The sequence below is a fragment of the Amblyomma maculatum genome, chromosome 3 (assembly GCF_055883805.1).
Source record: "Amblyomma maculatum isolate TAMU_Amacu chromosome 3, ASM5588380v1, whole genome shotgun sequence".
Taxonomy (NCBI): domain Eukaryota; kingdom Metazoa; phylum Arthropoda; class Arachnida; order Ixodida; family Ixodidae; genus Amblyomma; species Amblyomma maculatum.
In genome coordinates, this window is record NC_139346.1 from 185,432,465 (window position 1) to 185,443,068 (window position 10,604).

Consider the following 10,604-nt stretch of genomic DNA (forward strand, 5'->3'; position numbering starts at 1 on the left):
CGGGTCGGGCCTGAAGTGGTCGTTGTCTTTAACCGCTACTCCCATTCTGAGTTCGTGTAAGCATTCATGCTGACTCAGTTTATCAAATTAATCGGGTGCAAGCCTGTGTGCCAGTAAGTCTCCTTTTCTGCGCTTTATGTGATCCTCTAAAGCGGGGGTCTCGAACTCCCGTTGCCATGCGGGCCAATTGAGAAAACCTCGTCCCTCGCGGACGATAAAAGAATGTAACAATAGAAACAATAAATTAAAACAATAAAGATAAAATCAGTAACTAAGAATGAAATAAAATAAAATACAAATAACTAATTAATATTGAATAAATTAATTACAGCAAAGTAAATAATTCAATTCATTGATTAATTCAATTAATTGAGTGTAAGTCTGTGTGCCAATACTTCTTTTCTGTGCGCTTTACGTGATCCTCTGTAGCGGGGATCTCAAACTCCCATTGCCATGCAGACCAATTGAGAAAACCTGTTGCATCGCGGATAAAAAAAAAAAAAGTAAAATAGAACGCATCCTCTCATTCTTTTTGAAGAAGGGGTTCAACGCTCCTGAACCTAAGTGTGGAGCGAAAGCTTTGGCTGCGGGCGACCGAGCATTGCATCGAACCCAACCAGCATTCCGTTGAACGCATCAAAGTTCACCGGCCTTTTAGGTGATGGTCACGGGGGACACTTAAGCTCCGCCTTTAAGGGTATGACGCGATAGCGATAGGCTACCAGCCCACATATAAAGCCCCACTTTAACCGAGCCATATATGAACGTGCCGTAGTGGCCTATAGAGGTAACGTGAATACCATGAGTCCTGGCAGGCTGATTCTGACATAACCGTCCCATGTGGAAAGAAAAAAGACAAGTTGGCAGCTGCTGCCATTTGCGGCTACGTACGGCTGACGACTGACGAGTGACGACTGCAACGGGTATTCGTCGTTCGACTACCACCGAGCACTCTTGTTATCGCTGTCACAAAATGGCATAGTTCCTTTGCAGGCGCGAGTCAGCCCAATAAAGAGTTTATTTCAATGAACCCCAAATCTCTACGATTGTTGCTACGGTCTCGTCGCTTCAACGTGACTATATTAAAGGATAAATGACTTTTCTTTTTTTCATCATTTCCACAAAGAAAGTGCACCTTCTGTTTATGATGTGCTTTGTTCATTTAAGTTTAAAAAAGAATCATGGTGGTAAAGCTGACTTCGTGAAGCTGGCCTGATCTTTCGGAATAAAGACTCCCCACTGCTCTACATAACGCAGAGGAAAAAGCGACGTCGAATTTTTTTCTCAGTCTCATACTTCAATGCCATTTCAGCGGCAACGTCTCCAAGCAACCGACTAATAACTATTAAGCCTATGTTCTCACCCCCGGACCTTGTCATTGTACTTATAATGCGGATGTCTGGTGATGTTGGTTTTGGTGTCGCAATGCTGGACGCCCCCCCCCCCCCCCCCCTCCCCTCCCGCCTCCCTTACCTTTTGTCACAGTATCAAGCCCCACAACGTGCAGAACGTATACAATGCGAGGGGATGATTGGTTTCGGTCTCCATTTGTGGTGACATATATTTAGAGCATAAGAGTTTCAACCGTGGTTCTTGGGCAGCGAGCAGTCATGCATCTTTACTTCTGTCATGCCTGCATTCCGTCTCATCATTACGAACGTGTAAAAACCATTAACTGGCCTGCAAAGGACTCAAGACTGCGGCACCAAAGAGAGTGATTTCAGGAGGTGCGCTTTTCCAGAGGTATGAAGTTTAGGAAGGTACGCACCATGGCACATAAAACAATAAAACAAGGAGACTGTATATACTGAACAGCACAAGGTCGAGCTTGCTATTTTCTTTTTCATTTCAGACATTTTCGCGCCTGGCCCGTAGAATAGGTCGGAACAAAGAGAAAGAGAAGAAAAAAATAAGCGAAGTCTTATAAAGAACCGTGAGTGGGATAGCCAACGGCCGCTTTCAAGGGACATCAGCCAGGCATGTGTCGAGAGCAGATACAAAACCATCATCAACGGCCGAAATGCCTCTGTCTCTATGTCCTCTGCATGGGGGCAAAGAGGCAGTTTACGGCCGTTCTCTGAAGCACGCACCCAGCGACGTTGATGTGGGAGTGGGAAGCCAGCACACTTGTTGAGTCGCGCTGTGTGAGGATGTAAAATGCCTACCGGAGTAGATGGCACTGAATAGCAAGTGCTGTATGTACATTGGTCCGGCGAGAACTCTGATCTGAATGCCAGGAATGTTTTTGCCGGACATTCCCGCCTAGCGGACATCTCTGGCGGTAATTAGCAACCATGCAAACTTCCCGATAAACGAGTGGAAGACACTAGAGGTGAAATATTCTTTTGGGAGTCAAGAAATGTTAATCCGAAAATTCTAATCAAAAGGTAATGTTGGTATTTCTGTGCTTGAAATATTCACTATGAGACGTATTTGCGAAGGCAGAGGAATTAAACAATGAACCCAGCAAGGACCGACCTAAAGAAGTGTAGTTGAACTTTGGAGGCATCCTCCACCGCAGGATGCTCCTTTGGTTTAAAAAGCCTTCCTTCCGCTGCTTCAAATTCACTAAGCAAGAAGCCCTACTTATTCGCATTCTAAAAATGGTCGAAGGTGAGACCTGCACACGTTGGCTTCATACTTTATGGCACATGTTCGTGCCCTAATACCACGGTGAATCAAACACTTCCAGTCCATAGAAAGCAGCGAGCCCTCTGGAAGGTGATCTGGCAGAGTCCATTCTGCCCTCATCTCTCGTCTTCACGACGTTTTCTGTTTTCTCTCTTTTCCTCTGCAAGGCAAACTGCCCGCTGGTCAGCGCAGAATGTCCGGGGTGTCCATCGCAACGTTGATGGTCCCTGGAAAAACAGGTGTGAAAAGGCAATTCCTCGCACTCCCCTCCACACCCCAGACCCCCCCCCCCCCCTCCCCCCCCTCCCCCTTCATCATAGCGCTCTTTCCTCCAGCTTTCGTCTGCTTGAGACTGCTAAAAACCGAGCGCTTTCGTTCTTCACGGCTGGGTACCGAAATTGCAGGGTCTGCCTGTCGAAGGGGCAGACAGCAAGGTGCGAGTGTGTACATTGGGGCCTCACGACAACAAGCTGCGCACGGCTGGTTCGCCCGTGGCGCTCTGAGCGGAAAATGAGGCGTTGGCCTCTGGTCGGCGGTAGGCTGTTATTACTCGACGCGAGGCAATGAGCTCGGCGGACGTCGTTACCCAGCCCCGATCGACACTCACTCCCCGCAGCTTCGGTTTGGCTTGGCTCGGCTTACACTTGCTGCTTGCTTGTTTGTTCTCGCGAATAAGCTTTGGCTGGGTGTACATGCATATACACAATTGTGTCTGTGTGTATGAAACAGCTTACCCGAGCCAGGACAGCGAGCAAACGCCAGCCACCAACGGTGAAAAACGCTGCTCGACTTTTCTCTCTCTCTCTCTCTTTCTTTTTTACATTTTCTTGGGCATTACGAGAATGGCTGGCGCGAGAGGCCTACGTCGTGGATACGTAGCCTGAAGACCATGGGACGTATACTCTATACCGGAAAAGCAAACAGTTTTCTAACGACGGCCACACCACCATGCAGCCTTCACCCTCGTCGGAGGAGTGACGTGATGCGGTGCTAAGTGGGCGGAAAAATATTCCCGGTCCAGATGAAGCTGGCGCCACTTTCTCGCTCTCCCTCGAGTCAACACAGAATGGGAGGCTGTTTCGCTTACAGGGCTCATGAGCCACACCTCTTTCCTGCTCTTTCTTATCTCTCCGGTCTTCCGTTCTCGCGATGTCGAGGTGCGAAGCTTTGCTATTGTTTCGTTTACAGATCACGCTGCATGTGTGCAGATACATTGCGTGACGTTTCTGCACAGACTTCCACAGGCCAGATTGTACGTGTAGATAGGATAGCGGATGGGCGCCAGAAGTGCCGGAGGGGCTTCGCGCCTCACCTCTGCTTGCTCAACAAGGTCGAAAGCGAGAACACGGCTTCGAAACGTCTCAGGGGACGCTTTCGGAGGAGATAGAGTTGATGGGTACGTAGAAAGAAAGAAATAATGGAAAGGAAAGGAAATAATGGCAATACGAAAAGGCAACAGCAAAGGAAAGAATTGAGTGAAGGCTTCGCGGAAGATGGATGAAGGTCGACCGGTCAGCCTGCGAATTAGATTTGCCTGATACTCGCATCATGCGCGCCAGTCCAATCAGGTATTCATCTTGTTCGCCGGGTTCTTCGCGAGGATGTTGTAGCTCGCACGTATAAGGGACTCAGCAGCAGAACACGAGCGCATAATACGATGTCGCGTGCGTAATAAGGCTGGGAGAACTTTGTATTTCTTGTTCCTCGTCACGCGCGGTTGCGCGCGCCGAACACGTGGCCGCAATGGGTTTTATCTTGCCGCGGATAACTGAGAGACTAGATGACGTGTGAAACTGCACCACTGTTTGTGTTTGCAAGTGGTTGAAGTAAAATTTGTAAGGATAGATAGATGAGTTAATTTCATTTCATTTTCATTTCATTTCAGTTTATTTCAGACATTTACAATGGCTGAGGAGAAAGGAAAAAAAGCCGCGCACGCGGCTTGACAAAGCTCCCATCTCCCGCAGTGGTTCGACATGGCGATGGCGAATAACAGCAAAAAAACACAAACAAGAGCAGACATGGAATAAAAATGCATACAATATTTTCCGATGGAACACAGAATAGTTTCTGCACAGCTACACACAAAATCAAAAAGATAACAGATTCATCTCACATGGTTACTTAGCATTTCTTACTTACAATTGCTTACAAATGTCGGATATGTAGTCCAGAAAGTTGATTATCTAGCTATATCTACGCAACACTGGCGAAAAGCAAGACGAGAAGTAAGGGGATCGTACTGGGTGACGGTATGTGGAGAATATATGTATAAAAATATAAATATCACAAGTGCGAGTCGAATCCCGTGTCGCTCAAAAGCGGAATAAAAGCCCGCATCATCTGTGCTGCTTTCCATTTCTCCGACCAAGCGACTGGAATAAATTTTCGAAGAGAGGCCTGTTGTCAAGACGCTTTTGTTCGTTAACGGCGCTCCTAGAGTCTGTGCGATGAGCACGGCTTCTGCGATATATAGGCACAGACAATACGAAATGGAGCGTGCTCAGCTGACAATGTATACATATGGGAAACCACTCCTACACAAGTTTGGGCGAAAAGCACTCTTGCATCATCGTCGATAAAAATGTTTAACCAGCAGCCCACTTACATGATTTGCATGCGCTTCTCCTACTGACTTTCATTTAAGGCTGTTTTGTGTCAGCTGCAAGAGAGAGAACGCTCGCAACGTTCTAATCTAATCTATGCTCCTTTTCATGCGTTCTAGTATCATTTACTCAGCTTTTGAGACCAATTAATGACATTCTGGTCGAAATGAAAAAGAAAAAACGGATGTGCACAGGACATGCAGCGAGAACAGGGGACATGCATGTGTAACCAATTAAATTCCAAGGGAAGGATCAACTATAGCAGAGGGCGCCAGAAATTTAGGTGGGAGGATGACGTTAAGAAGTTTGCAGCGGCCAAGTGGATGCGGCTAACACAGGACCGGATTAATTGGAGGAATGTGGGAAAGGCGTTCGCCCTGCAGTATAGGTAAGTCTGGCTGATGATGACGACGATGACTCAGCTTTCCTTTGTGCATGCGCTTAGCTGGCTTCACGCCTTTTCAATTTGCGTGCAGAGCCTATATACCTGATCAATGAGGATGAACAAGGGTAAAGGGGCGCCCTAACATTTCGACACGAGCACCCATTCTCGTCCTCTTTGACGAGGTCACTATGACTTGTATCCTTGCTGGAATATTAGCTATAGAGAACTGAGATTTCTCCTAGATCATTGTTCATTTTGGTTGGTGTTATCTATAGAATCCCATCTTGTCTCATCCTGCCATGGATGAGACAAGACATTTTCTTCGTGAAGTATGTGAAGTTTTTGCCATTTTTATCAGGCGCCGCAAATTTAAGCGCAAATTTATTTCCGGTTCCGTTCTCGAATAAGAACTTGCATGTGGTTTTAATTTTTTATCTCTTTTTTTTTTTTTTTTTTAGTTTGTGTTTTACGTAAGCTACCCAACCGCCCAGCCCTATCGTATCCTCCCTGCGCTATACAACTGCAATCCTAAGGGTTGGTTTGATTTGTGGGGTTTAGCGTTCCAAAGCGACTCATGGCTATGAGAGACGCCGTAGGGGAGGAATCCGGAAATTCCGACCACCTGGGGTTCTTTAACGTGCACTGACATCGCACAGCACACGGACGCGCCTTGCTTTTCGCCTCCATCGAAAAGCGACCGCCGGGGCCGTGATTCGATCCCGCGCCCATGGGAACAGTAGTCGAGCGCCGTAACCACTGCGCCACCCCGGCGCCTTGCTTGGTTTAGTGTCCTTCATATAGACACCTTAGACTTCGCCTTCAGTATATGGTGCTATGATATGGCTAACGATGTGGTTCTATTTTCATTAGTTTCTTTTGCCACTCAAGTATCAGAAGTGTGAGAATGCGAGTACGGTATAGAATATATAGTATCTAAACCTATGAATACCAACTTAACTCTCTCCCTCTTTCTCGTCCTTCCTGTTCTGGTTTTCTTCGTTTTTTTTTTCGTCCCTTATTTCGTATTCATCGACACTTACCACGTTCCACCATACTAAATTCAGCACTAAAACTAGCACTATCAAACGATATATACTAATAATCCCTACGCATCAATCTCTTTCTGTGATGCGGTTGTAGGGCGCGCAAGTGATCATGGGCGCACTCTATGTATAATAACCTTAGCCACGCTTCGGGACATGAAAGGGAGAAGTGGGAGAGGGGGTGCAAAGGCGTCAACTATGTGCAGGCAAGCAGAAACAGACACGTCATAAACGAACTTGCGGCGTTGCTGCGTCAACTTGAAACAAAAGATTTAATTCAAAACATGTTCCTTAATTACTGTCAACATATTCAGAGCAGCATTTACGAATTTTTGATACGCTACCAACTCGGCGAGTGTCCAAGCGCTACTGGATGACGCCCAATATGTGGCTTATATGAAGTCAGTCTTCCAATTTCCTTTCCTTCGAGAGTATAAGCTGATCGATGTACGCCTATCCAGTTATCGGTTTATTGAATTAATGAGTGCTTCCATCCAAATTATACTGTACATGTGAAGGACTAACATCAAAATCTTGCATTTAGCATAATATCATTTCTCTTTGTGCTTTTTGACTTCAAAGCATACTCCGAAACTCGAAGAGATATAAGGTGCATGCATAGATTCAAGAAATATATTAATAAGAGGTCGATACATTCTTCTTTTAACCATAGACCATAGTGTTTTTGAGGAGATACTTTTCGGTGGAAATAATTTAATTAGACGGCCGTCTTTTTTTAAACCTAACCTTGATCTCTTAGCACAGAGGAAATGGCGACCACCACTATAGCCGGCGTTATTCTGTTTACAAAGCGGTTATCTTAAAAACACGTACCGGCAAGAAGCGAAAAAACAAAAAAAAAAAAACACTATGTAAACGAATCGGTGCCTGCAGGTGCTTTAAGCTTTATCGATTTCGTAATTAAGTGAGTGCATCAGGTTTCATGGTGCTCTTCCCGGTAAGCTTTTGAAAGCAAGACGACCATGCATTAACGCATTCCCTTCGTTACGCTGTTGTGTTTGGAAGCCTTCCGCAGCCAGGTATATCATATGCCCTACTCGTACCCGACTCTTCCCCCGAGGAAAGAAGAAAGAATAATGTGAAGCTGAGATTGATCTATATTTATTTAGCTTTTTTTTTACCCTCTTTCTTTCAACTCTAATTTTTCTCTATATTTTTTTTTTCTCTCCTAACTCTAATTACCTACCGTCACCATCAGGAAGTACGATGATGCTAACCCGGGGTAACGAAGAAGGTTATAATATAAGGCACAGACGAATAGAGAGCTACCCCTCACCCCTCGCGGTTCTGTATGTATGCTCTTCACTTTCAGGTAAAACCTGCATGGTGCTTCAGATTAGAGCACCTCAGCCAGTTTCAGTAATGTGAAGCTAGACAATCCGAAGAAAAATTCAGGTGATGCCAGTAGCAAGAAGCATGCATTCCGAACATAATGCGGGAAAGAGGCTTAAGCACGAGTAGAAGCGCTGGAGCGGAGATTCGGGAAAAAAGTAGGGGGACACTTGAGCTTCGCTTTTAAGGGTATGAAGCGACAACATTAATGTCTCCCGTTTGCCGGGTCCTCTTTTGTTTCCTTGGTATTTTCCGTTCGCTTTGCTATTCGCCTAACAAACCGGTGCTCGTCCATGTCGCCTGGCAACAACCCCCCCCCCCCCCCCCAGGTCACAAAACCATGTCACGTGGTGTTGTGACGTGACACTGTTAGCGTCCAATCCCTTCTTAGTCATGTCAGCGCAAAATTTTCCTTTTCTCCACTTTGCAATCCGCCATACATGACAGGCAGCAACTGCCTCACATTTAATTCAATTTCGATTCACTTGAGTTGACTATATGACCGGTCACGTTTGCTGAGGTAATACGACATTTTATTATTATTTTTTTTTTGTCGGACGCCGCGCGTCTCCCTCCCATTGAGGTTTTTAGTAATTTCGCATTAATTGATTTTTTTATTGCGCGTGGTTTAATGACAGCAAGCGAAGGCGATGCCACATTTTCAGGGACGCCACCAATGCCAGCAAACTTGGTTTCTAATGCTTTCATAATAATGATATTTCAAGTCGAGACTAAATTGCCGCTGCTGTGAAGGAATTTCGTACAGACTTAAAACACCAATCGCTTTTGAAATCAAAGCCCACAAGCTAGCGCATTCCCCTCTGCATCAATCATATCTCCCACTATCCGCTCGTTCCCCAGAGTGACTATAGTTCTGTCGGTGTTATTTTTATCGCTTTACGCACCTCTGGAACACTTTGTCCTCAGATATATACGACCGCGTCACTCCCCCCTTTTCCGCGCATAGGACTACACGTGGTGTCATCAGCGAACAAATTTTATGATTAAAAGCTCGCTACGCATTTCTGCTTGGCAACCCTTCTAATTGCCTACTGCCTCTCCCAAAAAGAGAAAGAGCAAACCTGATCCGCGATTCCATTCAAGTTTTCACACCCTGCAAAGGTGCCAGCCCGAGTGCCTCACCATCACCGAAAGCAAACAAGCGTGATGAGCGTCGCCAGAGAGGAGGTAGCAGCAGCGATTGCTGCGGGAGGCAGTGGCCGCAGGGGGTGGGCGTGCGATGGGTCAACGCAGCGGCAGCTACGGCAGCAGCAGCAGGATGGGGGTGCACAAGAGACCAAGGTGCGAATTAGGGCCCCGACATGCGCCGTGATTACGGGGTACGGGTGCGTGTGGTTCAGCTCTCACCTTCTTCAGGTATACACCAACCACTTTGGCGTGCGTTTCTTCGTCCCGTGTACATGCGTGCGTGCACATGTACTCGTGTATGTGTGATCATGTGTGCGTTTGTCTCTCAGAGTTGAGCCTGAGTGGACACTTCAGTGCATCTCGCTCGCTCGCGCTTCCCGCGAGATTTGCTCGTTTAGCGCGCGAAAAACCGCGTTCCACAAGCAAGTGGCTGTGCGCAGAGACAAGCTCTGATGTTATCTTTGTATGACTTTTCTTTTTTTTTTTTTTGCTAAGATTTCCGGTTCGCCCCTCCATAGCGGCCGATGGTTACGAAGGTTAATGACACCACCACGAGTTCGTGTTTGCGTTTGGTTGGACCTATGTTGGCCGGACGTATGACATACGCACACACGCGCGTGCGCACGCGCTAATGGCAATTATTATGTGAAGTTTTGACGCGTATCCCTGTCTAGCTCGGAGGAGAGACACTTCTTTATCTACAGCGCGTGCGCGCGTCAGGGCTGTAGGCTTCTGCCCGTCGGGGCGCGAGAGTTTTGCGGCGTTGATAGCAGGGTCAGCGGCAGCTGCGAGCCGTGTGGGAGCAGCTCGAAAATGAGGCTGGTTAGCTATTACGCCGTTAGTCACCGGAGGGCGCGCAATGTTTGCATAACCTGCCCTTGTCGTCACTTCGAAGGACGCATTCATCTTCGGCCGACGCTGCTGTACCCACGAATGAATGGGGGGCAACCATGCTATTTGCTTAACCGCTTGCGTTTACACAGCGAAGGCATGGCGTTTCGTGCGGTGCAGGGTTTTAATCACAGGCCGGATGGTCTTGCGACTTTTTTGGTTATTTTTTAATGTCTAGGGGTACGAAGCGAGGCCCTTCTTTATATTTCTCTCCACAGGAAGGAGACAGAGTTGCATACTTTTTTATTGGTATTTAAAGATTCGTTTTTTTTTTTTCTGCGTCTATCCGGACACCCGCTTCTGGCGTTGCTACACGGGTGGCTAGGGTTTTTTTTTTTTTTTTTTTCCTTGCATGGCTCCCGTTCTCTTGGTGCACCTTAAGTCCGCTAAGACACTAAGGCACGTAGCTTTCCCGTGCCAGGCGTAAAGTTTTTGTAACTGGAACCTTGTGGTGCTCACTGTGGGGCGAGCACTTCTGCATGGCTCATGCCTCGCAGATGTTCCACACGTGCAAGGCAACCACACGTACAAGGCAACCAAAAGAAG